This window comes from Mus caroli, chromosome 14, assembly GCF_900094665.2.
Source record: "Mus caroli chromosome 14, CAROLI_EIJ_v1.1, whole genome shotgun sequence".
Classification (NCBI taxonomy): domain Eukaryota; kingdom Metazoa; phylum Chordata; class Mammalia; order Rodentia; family Muridae; genus Mus; species Mus caroli.
Window position 1 is genome coordinate 65,378,537 of NC_034583.1, and position 6,712 is coordinate 65,385,248.

A 6,712-nucleotide genomic window follows, 5' to 3' on the forward strand; every position below is an offset into this window, starting at 1 on the left:
GACTTGCAAACTTTATATGCCCCAATATAGGGGAATGCCAGGGCCAAAAGAATGGGAATGGGTGGGTAGGGAAGTGGGGGGGCGCTATGGGGGACTTTTGGGATAGCATTGGAAATGTAATTGAGGAAAATATGTAATAAAAATATTAAAAATCAAAAAAAAACCATAAAACTCTCTTATAAGCCCTACATATCAGTAAAGCCTAGAACAATAACAAGTGGGATAAAAGATGTAAGATCAGGTAAAAGACAGATGCTGTCCTTCATTTGCAGATAGATTTATCCACCATTAAAAGAGATAAACAGCATAGTGAGAAAAGAACAAACAGAAAAAAAGAGACACAATAAAGAAATGTCCATCTCATTCATAATCAGTGGAGAGTTAAAACTAAGATGCCATGCTTACCTGGAAGTTTGGAGTAGATCTGGATGAATGATGGCATCTCACAGGCATAAGACAGGGACATGAGTATTGTTGGAGGGAGGACAAACTATTACAACTATTAAAGGACACCTTGCCATAATCAATGAAGTAATTTAAATCGGTACAATGTTACCTAAGAAATTCCACAAATTTATTCAAAGATGTATTTGTGAACTTATATTTAGAAAATGTATTCAAGCCTGCTCCTGCAAGAACAGTAATTAGAAGTGAATCAGGAATTCATGGCTATCTTCAGTTCTCAAAGAGTTTGAGGCCAACTGTGTCAGTAAGCCAAGCAGAAAGCAAAAAAGAGAGAAAGAAAGGAGAAAGGGGGGAGGAAGAGATGGAGGGACAGGGATGGGGAAGGGTGGGAAAGAATGTATACAATAGAATGAGCACTTTTTAAAAAAATGTATATTTAAATAGAAAAGGCACTATTGTATATGGCCAAATCATCCTAAAGATCCTGGATTTTATCTGATCTCTGAAGCTAAAGAGGGTGGAGCCTGCTTAGGATTGGGATGGCAGATGTGTGTGTTAAAGCAATTTGTTGAAATGTATATTTTCAGTAATGTAGTAGATATAAAATAAGATATGATGTGTAGCTAGATGGTGGACTGAAAGATGCTGTTGATGTGTGGTTAAACTACAAACTATGATGTAGGCAAAATGCCCATCCTGGACAGTGGGAATACTGAGATAGGAATGAGTTCAGTAACAGAAAATGTCAACTTTCCCCTTTATTTCATTTGCCTTATGAAAATTTCCACAATGCTTATGACTTTTATAATTTAAAAAAGTTTAATGTAAACAATAAAACAGTAGACTAAGCTTACACAGCTCTTCATATAAGGTGGTACTTCCAAATATGTGTCACATGCTTGATGACAGGTTGCTGGGTGACCTGGCTTTCTCTGTGGTTGCACTATTTTTTCAAGGTTTTCATATTCTGTAGATTAATGTGGATAAAACTGTATCTCAATTTTTGGTAATCTTCTACATTATTCTCCTGCATGATCTATTTAATATTCCATACTTAAAATTCTACTTCTTGTAGCTTCTAACCACTGACAACAACCCAAGCCATCTCCTAAAGCTCACAGTTTGGGCTCTGAATATTTTGTTAAAGCATTGTCACTGCCTAATGAGTTCCTCTGACTCCTACTTGCCCCTTTGCCAGCTCCACATCCTCAACTCCACCTCCAGTGGAACTGCTCATGGCCATCTCTCACTGGCAAGGCTTCCCCATGCAAGTCCTAAGGCAAGCTATAATCTCACACATCATACACTCAACAAAGAATGAACTCCACAATCCCAGGTCATAACACAAAACCCAAACATTCTAAAACACCCGGAGAGTGTGCACCCTCAGTCACACTAGTCCTACATAAGTGTTCTTCAATAGGAATTACCAAGATGAAGCACAGAACACATTATTTAAAAGAACAACCACAAATTTTATTAAAGAACTCGATGAGTTTAATGATGACATTGCAAAAATATCAATTCAGTAAACTTAAAGAAGATACTAACAAATGCCTTTGTGGTATCCAACAAAGCACTAATATGCAGCGGAGTGAAAGATGTAATACATTTTGAGATTTTTTAAACTGAGTTTAGTAAAGAGATAAAAATATTGAAGAGAACTCAAGCTGAAAATAAGATGGATTAAAAAGAAAAAAAAAAACAATCCAATTAGAAAACTCACAGGGAAGCCTTACTAGTAAAATGGATCAAGTAGAAGACAGATTGTCAGGTTGGAAAGACAAAGTTCTCCCAAGAACACAGGAGAAAAGAATATGAAGAAAATTTAAAGCACACACACACACACACACACACACACACACACACACGGATCATGAAAGAACTACAGGACACCAGGACAACACTGAATCTTCTAATTATAGGCAAAGATAAAGGACAAGAAGACAAGGTAAATAGCATAGACCAAAACTTCAACAGAATCATAGAAGAAAGGTTTTCCAAATTAAAGACATTCTCATGTATATACAAGAAACACACAGAACATCGAATAGGAACAAACAAGACACTTCTAGTGGCATATTATACTTAAAACATTAAGAATACAGAACAAAGAGTGCATTTTATTCTAATCAAGAGAACAGTTAAGCAAGAAGACATTACAATCCTAAATATGTATGCACCAAACTCTCTTATACTCAAAGCATACTATTGAACTGAAAGACACAGATTCTTATATATTTAGGGTGTAAGCCTAGACTTTAACAGCTGAGAAATTTCTCCAGCTCAAGACAGATTAATTTTAACTCAGCAATAGTAAGCAATTTTAATATTTTTCTTTCTCCAATAGGTCACCTGGACAAAAATTAATTAGAGAAATATTAGAATTAAGTGACAGTATACAACAAATGGACTTAACATAATACTCCATTCAATACATACACACACACACACACACACACACACACACACACACACGCATTCTATTCAGTAATCAATGGAAGATTCTCTAAAATAGACCACATCCTAGGACAAAAGACAAATATTAACAAATTCAGAAAAACTGAAATATTCCTGTGTATCCTATCTGACCACTATGCAATAAAACTTGAAATCAACAGCAAATGAATCTCTAGGAATTACATAAGTGTATAAAAACTAAATAACACATTACTGAATGATGAACAGTACAAATGAGAAATTAAAATTCTGGAGTTAAATAAAAATGTAAGCAGAGCACCATCAAAACCCTGGGACACAGGGAAATCTGATGAGGGAAAATCATTCCTCCAACCTTCCATACTACAAGATGACAAATGAATCTCCTAACGATGCAAATGACAATTTAGAAAATGAAACCAAGTCCATGTCAATAGACAGAAAGAAATAATAAAACTTGAAGCTAAAATTAATAAAGTAGAAACAAAGAAAACAATACAAAAAAACCCAACAAATCTAAGAGCTGGTTCTTTGAGAAGATAAACAAGATTGACAAATTCTTGGTTGAGCTAACCAAAAGAAAAGGCCTAAGTTAACAGACTCTGAAAAGAACAAGGAAACGTTACAAATAAACACCAAAGAAATTCAAAATACTGTAAGAGAAGTAAAAAAATAAACAAAAACAAAAACCTATACTCCTTTAAGTTGGAAAATTAAAGAATGGACAAATCTCTAGATTCATCAAAACCACCAGTTTTAGACCAAAAAAGAGATCAACAACCAAAACCAGTAACAAACAGTAATAAAACCCTGTGACTAAAGAAGTCCCCAGCCCAGATGAGTTCACAACTGAATTCAACCAGACTTTCAAAGAAGATGTACAACCAAAACTTTCAAAATTGATAGATAGATAGATAGATAGATAGATAGATAGATAGAGCATTCCCAAATTTCTTCTATAAAGCCACTATCACTCTAATAAAAAAACTAAACAAAGGCACAAGAAAAGAAGAAAACTACAGGTCAATGTCCCTGATGGACATAATGCAAAATTCTCATATAATATTTACAACCCAGATACAGACTCATATCAAAATGACCATCAGCATTCCATGATTAAGTTGTCATTATCCCAAAAAGGCAGGAACAGTTCAACAAGCATAAGTCAATAAGTACAATAAATCTTATATATGTTCAGAAAAAAAAGAATCACGTGGCCATCTCAATAAATCCATAAAGGCCTTAGACAATCCATGGAAATGCATTTCATTCTCCAGGGCCTCCAACATTTCCTTTTCATTCTGTTAATCTGCATGCTATGGTTTTTAATTTCTTAAACACTTTTCTTACTATTTTATCCATTTTTATTTCCCAGACAGATCATTCCTACTTGCTTCCTTTTACTTGAGAACATTAGGCAGGTGTGATTTAAAATTCACTTTCTGTTTTACAATATTTCACAGTATGATTTTTTTCTCTCTCTGCTTAAACTACCATGTGTGGAAGAGAATTCCTAGAAAGAAACTGTGTCTGCAAAGATGGATTGATCAGAACCACAGTGATGTGGAGGGATGGAATGCTGCAGGTCCAGTGCCAATTAATTACCTTATCTTGAGCTAGTTTTTATCTCCTTGCCCATCTCTGTGTCAGAACTAAGATCCTGTGACCAATAGATAAAAATCTTCTGCAATCTATTGACTTAGCTGATCACTAATTTCCATTAACACAAAAGCTAAAATGTCATCAGATAGCATCTGAGGCGGAGAGAAGAGATTCTCCCATCTTGCTCTCTGTAACTACCTCTTTGATGTTTTATTAATGTATTTTTAATTGCCTTGATTTGTGACTTTATTGATCTGCTACCATGAAACATCGTCAAACTGCTTCCACACAAGGACATGGAACTTGAATAACTTAGTCCATGTTTCCCAGGTCTCAGTAACTAAAACTTGGCTCCAGTATAAATGCTTTCTTATTCCTTGGAGGTGAGAGCTTCTGTTTGCATTGCCACATGATTTTTCATTCTTTCTGATATAAAATCTTTTCCTGAAATACTGAATTTCTATTCTTAATAAGGCTGTCATTTTTTATTTACAAACTATATAATTCTGTCTTCTTGGAGACCTCTCAACACTTACCTACCTTTTGACTTCTCTGGGCATTCAGCTGTTAGATAATCTCATTTTGAATGGCTTCAGATATTGATGAGACTCAGGGGAGTGGCAAGTGAATTAAGCTGAGTTGAGTTTCATGTGCTCTTTCTTGGTTTAAAGTCTTACTTCTGTGCATGCAAATCCAATCATCTGCTTGGTTTAGCTACTGCTTCAGCTACATGACCTGTGGCATCTAGCCTTACAGGTAAATGCTTCTATCTGTTCATAAAGTGAGTAGTTTTTTTTATTGCACCCAAAAATATGCTAACCTTTAAAAGAAGTGTTCTCACACACATTCCATTGGCTACAGCTGAGACTCTTTCACTGACCCCTGAAAGTCTGCATCTGTAGTGCTAATATTGGCTTAAAGGGACATGCTCCTTGGCTTCTCCTACCTCTTCCTGGGCCTTTAAAACTCAAGAGAATTTAGAGACATCTTTAGGTAATCTTTTAATGTTCTTCCTAGAACTATGAGCCACATTTTTTATAGAGTTATGAGTTGATCCTTTGTGATTCTCTCTAATATAACACAATCAGAACACACTCCACATTCTTCTAGGGTGCTGGCTGACATGTGGCTGGTTTCCATCTTTAATTTTAACATGGTTGCAAATTTCCCCACACCCCAGTACCTGTGTTAGAATGTAGGCATCTCTGGTAGTGACTAAACAGACTTTCTAATTTTGTTCTTATATTAACCTTTTCTAGAAACTCACCAGTCCTTTTGAACATGCATGTTGCATTGTTTATAAAGTTACATGAGGAGAGACAAAGAACTGGGCTTATGTGACACTCGCTTTAGATGACCAGAGTGAGTCTGAGTCAGTCAGCCTAGTGGGAGCATGATGATGTTTCAGATTGTGTGCACATGCATTTAGCCACCTGCCAGGTCTTACCTTGGTTACTGGGAGTGGATCAGAAAGACAGGAGACATAGCATTCTTTCCAGAATCAAAGGGAACAGGAGTAGACCAGGAAGTTCTTTAGAAAAGAATTAAATAGAAAACAGAGGGCAGAATTGTCAACATTAGAAAAGTTAGCATCTCAGGGAGGCAGAACCATGCAAGAGAATAAAAAGGGGAATTTCCATGGGGAAGGGTGATGGCAGTGAATTGGGTGGGGGGGAGGCAGTAAAAATCAGAGACCTCAAATGTTGGTTGAAGTTCAAAATGCCAGAATTTCCAAATTAGTTTTCCAGAAAGAAAGCATGAGGCTTCACTGTCACAGACCCATATTTCAGACTTTCTTTCAACTATTTTAAGCCCGAAAGTGACAAGTGGTCATTGCTATGAAAAGTACTGGTCTCACAGGACAGGGAGGTGAGCACAGTATCACTTCAGACACGCCCCCAGAGACACTAAGGTGAAACTTCTTGACATCATCATCCTGGGGCTGATAGCTTTTCTTGGTTGTCAACTTGACCACACCTATAATTAACCCAAAAAATAGACTGCACACCTCTGAGGGATTTTGTCTCAATTTGATGTGGGAAGATCTACTTCGAATTCAGATCTTAAGGTGGGAAAACAAACCTTTATCTTTAATCCAAATCTAATCCTGGTCTTTTGCTGGAGCCTTCATAAGGATATGGAAGAAGGAAGATTTTGCTGTTTACCTGCTTGCACTCACGAGCAAGTCCATCCTTTCTTTTTTTTTTTTTTTTTTTGACATTCAATTTCAACTTTTATTTTTTTTTAATTTTTAATATTTTTATTA